At 34.5% G+C, this 12,823-nt stretch overlaps 1 protein-coding gene across 1 annotated transcript in view; it reads right to left on the bottom strand.

Annotated features, from left to right (window-relative positions):
- Nucleotides 1-12,823, bottom strand: part of LOC113522924 (angiotensin-converting enzyme-like) — a 240,775-nt gene that overhangs the window by 61,313 nt on the left and 166,639 nt on the right. The gene's annotated exons all lie outside the window — the stretch shown is intronic.

The raw sequence follows: 12,823 nt of genomic DNA, 5'->3' as shown, positions 1-12,823 counted from the left end.
ATGACTGTGTTTCGGTTTGAAGGGTGGGATATAGCAGTGAATTTACAGGATACAGAGAAATTACACATGAGTCCTCAGGATTGGCAACGCATGAGGGGTATCATGGGTGAAACAGTATAATCTGTTATGTCCATGGTACTACTCATGTCTATAGGTGATAGTTACCACTTTTCATCAGGTGGGCCGTCAGCTTGTTTGTCATTCTAAGTTGTATAAAAAAATAAAATAAAAAACGTGGCACTTTTTTGACATTTTTGTTTTCAAGTTTATATGTTGAATCGCATAAAAATGTTGGAAGATTCCGGGTTTATGATGTATGCATGAAACTGGTCTATTAATTATATTAAATATACAAAAATATTTGAAATATATGTTTTGAAACAAATTTGAAAACTAGCTCTATTTAAGGCCATTTTTTAAACATTTAAATATGATGTAATTTATTACAGATTACCACTAGTTCTATAATGGTAAAATTTTTAATATTATAAATATTCTAATTCTTATTCTTTACGTAGTACTGACAACCTCCAACTCATAATTCCTACCCATTCTTCCTCTTTCTACTCCAAATCCTTTTCCGTGCAAGCAGTTCGTTTGTGGAACTCACTCCCTACCTCTATACGGTGCGCTCAATCGTTGCCCATTTTTAAAAACTTAGTTAAAGCCCACTACCTATCCTTATAATCACTTAGTCCTACGTATTTCCAGTTTTATGTGTGTTATATATATGTGTATTAATATGGTATATTTGTATGTATTTATGCGTATATATGTATATGTATGTATATATATTTATAAGTGTATGTGTATGTAGATATATGTATATGTTTGGTTGTATGTGTTTATTTATGTATGTATATGACTACGCTGTCACAGATATTATTTTTTACAAATCTTTTTTAACGCGCCACCTACCTACTTATGCTTTAATCCTTTCTACCCAAAGGTTGTCTGGAAGAGATTGCTTAGCAATAAGACCGCCTTTTGTACTTCACTATACGTATTGAAAATTGTTTTAACAAAACATGTTATGTTGGTGCAATAAAGTGTTAAATAAATAAATAAATAAATAAATAAATATTTTATATTATATTTATAATTTTTTTTTATATAATTGAGATGGTAAATAAGTATACAGCCCATTTGTTTGTAAGCGATTACCATAACTTATGAACGCCTAAAATACCAGGGATGTTACGCGTGCGTTACCGACCCTGAAGAAACCTCTTTATATTATTTTATTTTATCCTTCTTTCTTTACCCATTTATTAAAGAACCTCATGCTGTGATCTCCTGGAAAAAGCTCGACAGGGAGCTCATTCTATAACCTGAGTGTTCTTGCGAAAAAACATTTCTGGAACCGCGCTGTATGCCACCATCTAGGCTCTAAGGTATGAGGGTGAACTCCCTGTCGATGGCGAGCTGTACGATGGTAGAAAGTGGCTGCAACCATGACAAGAAAATGCATCTGACTACCCCATTAAGAATTATAGTCGTGAGCATATTTATTTTATTTTAGTAGATATCTCTAAAGGAAGAGGACGCTGATATATTAAACAAATTTTACATAGCTCAGAAATCAGGGACTTCACAATTTCATTGCTTTATAGTTTATGTCAATAAAGAGATATTATTAATAAACAATGGCCGTGTGGTTCTTGTATAGAATAGATTGCTCCTTCCTTTCCCGTGGGTATCGTAAGAGACAACTAAGGAAAAGAGAGGAATGGGCAGCAGCGCCCCTCTTAAAACATCTCTAAAGCCTAACAGTGGTTGTCAGGGGGGGGGGAAGGAATTGTTAGTAATGGGGAGTTTAGTCCCCATTGCATCAGATCGTATTTGTATTAGATCGACCTCCACGCGGTTCCCCTGGAAACTATCGTGACCAATTTATCATTGAATTTGTCACAATGGGGCTAACTGACTTGCCTTCTCATCCTCACCTATCACCGCTCACTGGTACCCCGCTAGTGTATACCGATAGCGTAGGCGGAGTTACCGTTACCATGCCATTTTCACGCATAAAAAAAAACAGTGGTTGCCAATTCGCCTGCGAAGCATGGTAACGACGGGCAAAACCCCCCAAAGGGGAGGCTTATGTTCAACAGTGGACAGTTAAAGGCTGACATGATGATAATGATTCTATGACATTGATTGCGTGTTTTATGACTTTACTAAAAACTTTTATCAACAATCTATAAATGTATTAAATAAACAATTAAAAAGCATTAAAGACAAAAAAACAAAGAGTGAAAGAGTATGAAAAATTTGCAGAAATAAAATAAAAAGACCCTAAAATAAATAGATGACGTAAGTGGTTTAAGTGGGCAAGGCGACCTCCTTACCCACTTAAACCAGATGTAAATTATAATGGTTAAAATGTAATACAATAATAATATCGAAACAGTCAGAAGTCAAAGTGTAAGGTCGTATCTGGGTAGACATGTTGTGTGTCACATGTTAATTTTAAAGCATCCGTGTCATTGAATTAGTTATAATACGATTATAAATTATGAAGTTAGTGACAAAGATCGAAAACAGAATGTTGCGTTGCCTCGGTTATTTGGAGAGGGCCAAAGAATAAGGAATTACATAGAAGGAATGATAAAATAAAAACTGTAAATCATATGGTTGCCTTCTTTCTTCTTATGTAAATATAATTAGTAAAAAGAGGACGAAAGATGATACATGATCAGTTGCTATTTTTATCAATTCTTAGCAAGCTAGTGTTTAATATGTCAATTATTTGTCAATGACAAATTTTACATTATTAGGTTATATATTCGACAAAGTTTATGTAGAAAGTATGCAAGCAGGTTGTATCTGAATTTGGTAGGATTATACGGCTGTATGGTATAAGATAGAATAGACTACCCCGTCCTTTTCCGTGGGTGTCGTCAGAGGCGTTTAAGGGAGCATATGGTGGAGGCATGAGCAACAGCGTCCGTCTTGAAACATCACTAAAAGCCAAACTGCAGCTGCCAACCCGCTTGCCAAGCGTGGCAACTATTGGTAAAACCCCTCTTATGGGGGAAGGCTATGTTCAGCAGTGGACAGTTCATGGCTGATACAACAATTGATTAAAGCCAATGCTTACATTAAGTAATCCAGTTCTTGATACTTGCGTATTAAGTTAATTCTGAAAACAGATATTTATTTATTAATTAGATATAATATTGATAATTCTAAGAAATCTTTTTTTTATTGAATTTCATGTTTACTGTTTGCCTTTTATTACATTATTTTGATTTTATTTTATGTAATGGATTTTTTTATTTATATCAAAATATTTCCAGAAACACTTATCTGATTTAAAAAATTATAAATCTACTTTGTTCGTGAACAGTATTATTTTTATAGGGACGGCTTTATACAGGCGACGCCGCGGTATATAGCAATCTACATGGCGCCTACCTGTCTGCACACAATTGGCTGGTGTATCTTTATTTTTTTGCAATCGATTGTCTTTATTAGGAATGAGAAGCATTAAAAATAGTAAATATTTATTTTTGTTGATTTGCTTTTTTTCGTTTGGTTGCTTGTTTGCAGATAAGTATTGTTAGGATTGTTAGTAATGCTAGCGACTACTATAGTATTCCTTCGTGATTATGTCCTGATGAATTTATACCGATGAGTCCACTAACCTAACTTAATCTTCGCTTAGCAACCATTCAGCTATCATGGTGTCCGCCAATGTATATATAGTTTATTTTTTTATGCAACTTAGAATGGCAAACAAGCTGACGGCGCACTTGATGGAAAGTAGTAACCGTCGCCTATAGACATGAGCAGTACAATGGCCATAACAGAGTATACTGTTTCGCCCATAATACCCCCATGCGTTGCCATACCTGAGGACTCAGGTATTATTCTTCTGTACCCTGTAAATTCACTGCTATATCTCACCCTTCAAACCAAAACACAGCCATACGAGCACAACTGTTTTATGGTAGAAACACGAATGGGATAGAGGAGCCCAAGCAAACGACTTTTGTACAAAGTCTCCCTCTGGTAAATATGTTTCAACAACGCGAAAGGTAAAATTAACTATGTCTAATATTTAAAATGAATACAACAGACAGTAACGTTTCACCTACTTATCAGCTATAAGATTAGAAAGGTTTACATAAGCTTTACTCCAAGTTCAAGTGAGTCTGCGCGCGCGCAGTGACCTTGCATAGCGCGTAATAATGTTGATTACGAACAAATGTCATTGTTAACGGTATGTGTGTTATTATTTTAAAAACGCCGTTCTCTTCGCAACATTTTTTTTTTATTAAACGTAATTATATTTGAGTTTGTAGTGATGTGTGTTAATAACTAACTTGTACCAGTCAATTTTTGTCAAGGATCGTATGGAATTTATTTGTAATTACGTATTTTAATGGGTTAAGGGCCCATTACATTGTCAAGTTTATATAACCATAATTTGCTTTTATTTTATCATTTATTTTCATTATGTGCTTCTATGATTTTTTAATTCTATTATGGGAATCAGTGGATTCAGATAGCTCAGTTGCTTATGGCAGTCTATGGGGAAGCCCTATGTTCAGCAGTGGACATAACAGCTGATATGATATTATGACGCATTTGTTTCTATTTAATAATTATAAATATAGCATAGAACTGAAAAGTGGTATATACCACTTACATATACCACTTTTCGTTTCACTAAGATTATCACTAAGATCTTAAAGATTATTTTACTGCGTCTTTTCTGCTTCTGGTGATAGAGATATACCACCTTGTTAATAAATAATAAATTCTTCTACAAACATATTTAGACTATTATAATGTTTTCTCTTTTTTCAAATTAGGAATTTAGTACAAAAGAAAGAGATGGAAGAGTCCAATAGTTAAAGTAGGTTTAACTATTTATGAATAAGGGGGCTATATCATACTTTCTATTTACAATAATGCTGGTAACATGTTTGAATATTTATATATATATATATATATATATATATATATATATATATATATATATATATATATATATATATATATATATATATATGACAATTCCAATTTTATAAATTGAAGTCATCATTACTGGTATATAGACACCATTATATCTTTCAATAATAATATAAATATAATCAATAATGTAAAAAATGATTAGAAGACTGTCATCATTGTGTTCTCCTAGAGATGCTTTAAGAGCGACACTGCTGTCCATCCCATGTACATATATACATATATATGAACAATTTCAAACTATCTTTGAGAGTAGATGTCATATAAACAAACTGACACAATCTACAAGTTATCCTAAATTATTCAACGTTGTTTTAACGGATCAAACCTTCGAAGGTTCTTTCGAGACCATTACTATTCTAATAACAGCTATTTATAAGATTGTGGTCAATAACAAAGTCAAATTGCCAGCCGGCTACTGGCTTGAGGCCTTGTTTGATCTAGTTACTGATATAATTAGTTTTATTTGTCTTAATTACAACGGCTCTGGCATACTGTGGGCGACTGTCATCTGTCACGTACACAGATTAAATATTTCTAGATAGAGTCGAGTGTAAAAAGTCTAACAAACGGTCTACCAATTGTTAATAATTGCTTTAATGAGTGTCTAAATATTCTATCTCCTGTCTTAAGGTATTTTTTTTTGATGGGTGAAAATGGTATGGTAACCCCGCCTGCGCTAACGGGATACGCTGGCGGAGCACCAGTGAAGAATGATAGATGAGAATGGAAACAGGCCAGTTAGCTCATCATGATGAATTCACCAGGAATTAACCATGATAGTTTCCAGGGAGAACCGCGAGGAGGTCGACCTGGTTGGGTATATTGCTAGCAATGGTATTCTCAGTCTCCATTACTAACAATCCCTTTCCCCCCTGTCTTAAGGTATTAGGTATATCTCCTGTATTAGGGTGTGTGAAAGTGTGGAAACATAATCCTCTCACTGATAATATAAATGGTTGTGTTTCGGTTTGAAGGGTGGGATATGGCGTGAATTTATTGGTTTGAATGGCAACGCATGGGGGGTATCATGGGTGAAACAGTATACTCTGTTAAGTCCATGGTACTGCTCATGTCTATAGGCGACGGTTACCCACTTTCCATCAGGTGGGCCGTCAGCTTGTTTGCCATTCTAAGTTAAATAAAAAAAAAATTTAAAAAAAGACTTCAATTGTAGCAAAACCAGTTATTTTCATTTAAAAACTAAACTAGAGAAAGAATTTTGATAGTATTTCTATAGGATCCATCTGAAAGTATAGAAAAAAATATTTTTTAAATCGATTTATAAATGACCGAGTTACATGGTAACAAACTTAAAAAAATAGAACCGTATTGAAAACCTCTTTTTTTAAGTCGGTTTAAAATAAAATGACGCTTTTTCATGATAGTAATTACAAAATATTTTATATAACACAAGAGGTAAACGAACACGCAGTTCACCTGATGGTAAGTGACTACCACCGCCCAAGAGCACCCGCAACGCTGGAAAAATAACAGCTGTACTACCGGCCTTTTGGAAAGGTATACCTATATGCTGTTTTTTAGATTAATGCCATCAAGTTGTGACCAGACAATGTCTGTACATGGAAAGTTTAAAAAGACTCGAGTAGATGCCAAAATAATATTTTTTAGGAATTTTATCTCACAGTCTGTTTGTTTATATATTTGTTCCGATATCACACTAAAACTACTGCTTTAAATTAAATGTAATTATCTCAGGTATATTCTTGAAGAGCTAATTTAAAAACTGGTGTATCTTTTATCTTGATAGATGGCATATTAAGCATTAAGAATGATATTTTATTGGTTTTTCTACTTTCAAAATCCACGTATTTCGTAGGAAATTGACCAAAAGGTAGTATAAAGTAACAATTTAAATCAAAATTTTCATAGAGAAAGCCGCGGAACACAGAAGGGTCTAGACAAAATGGAGACTAGACAGTTGCTGCGAATACAAATGATTCATCTAACGTTATTTGCCTTAAAAAACAATAAGTATTCCACTTGAGTTATTTGTTTCCTTATTAAAATACATTTACATAAATACATCAATTCGCTTCGCCGTTTTTTGGCATAATGCGATCAGTGCACCCATTTTAGGGCAAGTCGAGTCGAGTTCAAGGTTGCCAACCGGTTGCGAGTCAGGATCGATTATCGACTCGATTATTGCCTTTCGAATATTACGTTTACATGACTTTTACTGCGGTGTTGTCCGTGCAAACTATAATGAAAATATATTACATATATATTGGAAAATTTAAAGGTAAATCGTACGTAAGTGAACAAAAGTGATTTTAATTGTTGCCCCATAAACACACCGACAAAGGACGAGATGATTCATAGATATATTACTCGTAGTTTGAATTTAGAACTGTACGGATGTAGGTACCGGAAGATACCTGAGCTAACCTATTATGATCGGGGGGAAAGGGATTGTTAGTGATGGAGACTGAGAATCTTATTGCTAGCAATATACCCAACCAGGTCGACCTCCTCGCGGTTCCCCCTGGAAACTATCATGGTTAATTCCTGATGATTTCATCACGATGGGCTAACTGGCCTGTTTTCATTCTCATCTATCACCCTTCACTGGTGCTCCGCCAGCGTACCCCGTTAGCGCAGGCGGGGTTACCACACCATTTTCACCCATAAAAAAAAAACCTATTATGATCAGATAAACCGTGTTATCTAATCCTACCTGACTGACCTGACTCTTTCCTTTCCTGGGAGTGTCAAAAGGCGACTAAGGGAACTTAGTAATCGAGGGATGGACAGCAGCGTTGCTCTTAAAACATCATCAAAGCCTAACTGCAGTTGCCAACTCGTCTTCCAATCCTGGCAACTACTGGCAAAACCCTTTTTATAGGAGAGGCCTATATTCAGCAGTGGGCAGTTAACGGCTGATGTGATGAGAACTTGAAATATCTGAAGAAGGAATCAAGGGTCTCTGTAACCGGCGTTCATGCATGTGACGAGTTATAGAAATGCAGGAAACAAGAGATGTATGCGAGAATAGAGATTTTAGGTTGTCGTTTTTTTTATACAACTTAGAATGGCAAACAAGCTGACGGCCCACCTGATGGAAAGTGGTAACCGTCGCCTATAGACATGAGCAGTACCATGGACGTAACAGAGTATACTGTTTCGCCCATGATACCCCCCATGCGTTGCCATTCCTGAGGACTCAGGTGTTATTCCTCTGTACCCTGTAAATTCACGCCATATCCCACCCTTTAAACCGAAACACAGCCATGCAAACACAACTGCTTCACGGTAGAAACACGAATGGGACAGAGGTAACCAAGTAATAGACTTTTGACCCTCTGTCTACCCCGCAAGGAATTAGCGTAAAGATAAATAGATATAAAATTGTATGAAGGTTTTCTTTGGATATTGAAACAGTAAACTGACAGCTTAAATTGTCACAATTTTCTTTTTTATTTATTTAGCTCTTTATTACATCAAGAACATAAACAAAGGTATATAAACAATTCAAGTAAAATACAGTAGCATGAAGTACAGGTTAAAATATACATATAAAGGTACAAAAGTATGGTCTTATCGCTAGGGAAATTACTTACAGATAACCTTTGGTTAAAGGAAAACAGATAGAAAATTAATGTGTTCTGTAACGGAAAATTGCATTTTTTTGCGGAATAATACGTATTTGTTAAAGAGTAAAAATATTTTATAATCAAATTTAAATTCCTTATTGTACGAATATGCATACCAATATTGGATGAAAATTTGAAATTATAGCATCTTCAACCGACTTCAAAAAGGAGTTTCCCAATTTGGTTCTATTTTCTTTTATGTTTGTTACCTCATAACTTCAGTTCTAAACTGATTTGGAAAATTATTTATCTGAAAGGATATACTTACATATTGGTTCCATAGAAATTTGATCAATATTTGTCCAGTAATTTATTAGTCCTATCGAAATTTTATCAAAATCGATTCAGCAGTTTAGTTTTTAGATCAAAATAATTAATTTTGTCACAATTGAAGTCAGTTTTTTTGTGGGATACAATTTTTATTACGTATTCGTATAGAACTTTATATTTGCTGCTTTGACAATTTACCTAATATTTTACCTATAATTTATTTATTTTTTGAATTTAATATCAAGTAAAATTGTCGATAAATATTAAAAATCACTGTCTGTCTGTACAGTTATTCTTTTGTATATGTTGTTAACGCCACTATTATTGACATTAAGTTTTTCTAAGTATTTTTATACAATGCCTTTCAAATATTGCTAATTATAGATTGTTCTTTTAGAATCGATTGAAGGATATTGATATTTGTTGGCGGATATTGAGAATTACTTATTCGATAAGTTGGTAAATTACTTGTTAATTAACTCATTTTAATCCCACAGGAAATCAACCTTCTCTTTTATAAGTAAAAAGTTAATGTATCTATAGATCTGAGTACTGAGTAGAGAGTGAGTGAGTGAGGAATAACACCTGAGTCCTCAGGAATGGCAACGCATGGGGGGATATCATGGGCGAAACAGTATACTCTGTTATGTCCATGGTACTGCTCATGTCTATAGGCGACAAAAGCCGATTGCTTGGGTACCTTTCCATTCGTGTTTTACCACTTCCCATCAGGTGGGCCGTCAGCTTGTTTGCCATTCTAAGTTGTATAAAAATAGTCTTGATAGACAGTCGGACGTTTTTCCTTTGAAGGTAGGGTAACTTTAAAAAAGGTAGTCTCTTTTTTTAACTTTTACAATTAACATTACTGTTGCACTCAGAACCAATAATACAAAACCTTGACTTTAATGTCAAATGTTGAGCACTGAACGAGTTTTTTTTTTTTTTTATAATAAATCGATAATAAAACCAATTATTAACGGCACGTTTCCGCGTGGGCACAGATTTTATCATGCGAGAACTTGAACTCAATCTTGAACTGAATTCGAGATTGGAGCGGAAGAAATATTATAGTTATTTCCTGAATAAAAGTACACTGTTCGCAAGTTAAAAAAAACAGGTAATTCTTCTAATCATCATCATCATCATGTCAGCCTTTAACTGTCCACAGCTTCCCACTTGGGGGTTTGCCAGTAGTTGCCACGCTTGGCAGGTGGGTTGGAAATAGCAGTTAGGCTTTAAAGATGTACGAGGGACGCTGCTGTCCATCCCTTACCCTTCCTTCGTTGCCTCTTTTGACACACACGGCAAAGGAAGAGGTGGCCTATACTATGCCGGGACCATACGGCCAATTTAAATCTAATATAATAATTTTTATATAAAATTTTAATTAGATGACGTATGTACATGGGAGATAAGAGTTAATGAATAAGTCTTACATTATATATAATATTCTTTCTATAGAAATAGCATCGAGCCTTAAAAACCGGTCAACTTTTTGTCAGCTAATTGTTAAGTCAGCTAGACTTGTTAATGTTGTGTAAACTTATGCATACAATGTATCTTGACGTGTCTATATTTTATTATTAAATAAATTAAATGAGTTTTTAACGCATAAAAAAGACGCTAAATTTATAAGACAAAATAAATTAATATAAAAGTTATAAAGGAAACACTTATAACTATTTATCACACAAAATTGTAGCAGTAAGTGCTTTATATTATTCTCAATTTCGTGTATAATATAGTATATATCATATATGTGTAAGTATATTTGTTATTCATATATATTTATTCGTTTATATATGTAATTTTAGTATGTATGTATATCAATAATTACTAGTACCGCATTCGAGTATTCTGACACTTCCCTATGGTTGACTGGGAGAGAATGCTTTTAGCATTAAGTCCGCCATGTACACATATTTGTACTAATGAATAAATAAATAAATAAAAATTGAATGTTGTTGAATCTGTTGTAAAAAAAAAAGTTGATCCGTTTTTCTCGAAGCATTTGTATAGAGACACTCTTTCTAAATAATCCAAGGAATGAGTATACTTTACACGCATTTGCATTATACAATATAGGGAATAAGCAAGACAATTAATAAATATAACAATACAGTTGTATAACTACAGTAAGGCGGTCGTAGACTAACTAGACGATATCGGTACAAAGGAGTTATTTAAGAAAAAATAATATTTGAAGTGTTAATAAGAGCAATAGTAGTCAAAACAATAATTTTAAGAGATTTTGTCTGTCTGTCTATATATCTGTTCTAGCATCATACAAAAACTACTGCTCCAAACTGTATGTTGTTCTCTTAGATGTGTACCTTTTTTTATACCACTGAGGTACCTTCAAGAAAAGAGTATATTCCTTTTTAAAAGGCCGGCAGCACACCTGCAATGTTGGTGTTGTGGGTGATCATGGGCGGCGGTGTCACTTTTTTTTTGCCCCCTGTGTTGTAAAAAAAAAAAAAAAAAAAAAAGAGAGAGAGAGAGAGGGCAAACAAGCATACGGCCCATCTGATAGTAAGCGGTTACTGTAGCCTATGAACACCTGCAATACCAAAGGTATTACGCGTGCGTTACCGACCTTGAAGAAACCTCTTTACTTCCCTTTTGTTTTACTTCAATACGCTTACTTTATTGGTTATTGCCCTATCTAATTGGTTCTCTATTTTCGAAATCCACACGTGGGAAGTAGCGGGCAAGAAGCTAATTTTATTAAACTTTATAACAATATTTTGTCACGATATTTGTTTACGCTAATCTCCGAAACCGCGAACCGATTTTAATGATATTTTGCGACCAACCAACCTGAGAGTTAGTTTTTATTGCGGTAAATTACCTATGGGAAGCCGAACAAGATTAAAATTTGACGTATTGTACCGTATCATATCAGACATTAATTGGTCACGTTTTTCCGTGAAATAATTCCAGTTTTTTTTTCGGTCTTTATTTTTATTTTTATACAATAACTCTCCTTCCCCCCATTCATAAAAACGCCAAATGTCTTACAAATCCGTTTTAGCTATTGATATGTTTGTATCTTTCTTTTGTACAAATTCTCAATTTGAATGAAAGTGTCATAAATATTGCAATTTATTTTGTTCTGTTATGTTGTAACTGGTTACTAATATTATAAATGTAAATGTGAGTTTGTTTGTTATCTCTTGTCCTCTTAACGGCTCAACCAATCGTCTTGAAATTCGATTTGTATTATTTGGAAAGAAGAATGACATAGGCCATTTTTGTTCTCAATCATCGACATATTGTGGTCACACAGACGAAGTTTTCAAACGTCGATTGCTTGGGTATCTCTGTCCCATTCGTGTTTCAACTGAGAAGCAGTTGTGTTTGTATGGCTGTGTTTCTGTTTGAAGGGTGGGATATGGCGTGAATTTACTGGGTACAGAGGAATAACACCTGAGTCCTCAGGAATGGCAAACCATGGGGGGTATCATGGGCGAAACAGTATACTGTGTTATGTCCATGGTACTGCTTATGTCTATAGGCGACGGTTACCACTTTCCATCAGGTGAGCCGTCAGCTTGTTTGCCATTTTAAGTAGTATAAAAAAAAGTCACGGAAAAAAATTACCTGGTAGGTCAATGATCAGCCGTTGACGTATTTATGAAGTTGCAATGCACTTAATTTCCCATGGGTATTGTCAAAGGCAACTAATAGATTATTGCTGTGGGATAGACAGCAGCTTCCCTTTTAAAAAAATCACCAAACCTTAACTGCGGTTGCCAAACTGCCTGCCAAGTGGCAACTACTGGGAATACCTTCCTTTATGGGGGAGGTTTAAGTTCAGCAGTAGACAGCTAACGGCTGATGACGACGATGATAATTATTTTAAATTCTCGATTGGAATCTAACGTGATGTGATGACAGGTAACTCTGGTATGTAGATACTATTTACCTACAATCGCGTCGGTTTAATTTACGGCCAT

This window comes from Galleria mellonella, unplaced genomic scaffold (assembly GCF_026898425.1).
Source record: "Galleria mellonella isolate WM207_F2 unplaced genomic scaffold, CSIRO_AGI_GalMel_v1 utg2411, whole genome shotgun sequence".
In the NCBI taxonomy this organism is placed as follows: Eukaryota; Metazoa; Arthropoda; class Insecta; order Lepidoptera; family Pyralidae; genus Galleria; species Galleria mellonella.
Note: the sequence above shows the minus strand (reverse complement) of the source record. Positions and strands in the feature narration are given on the sequence as shown.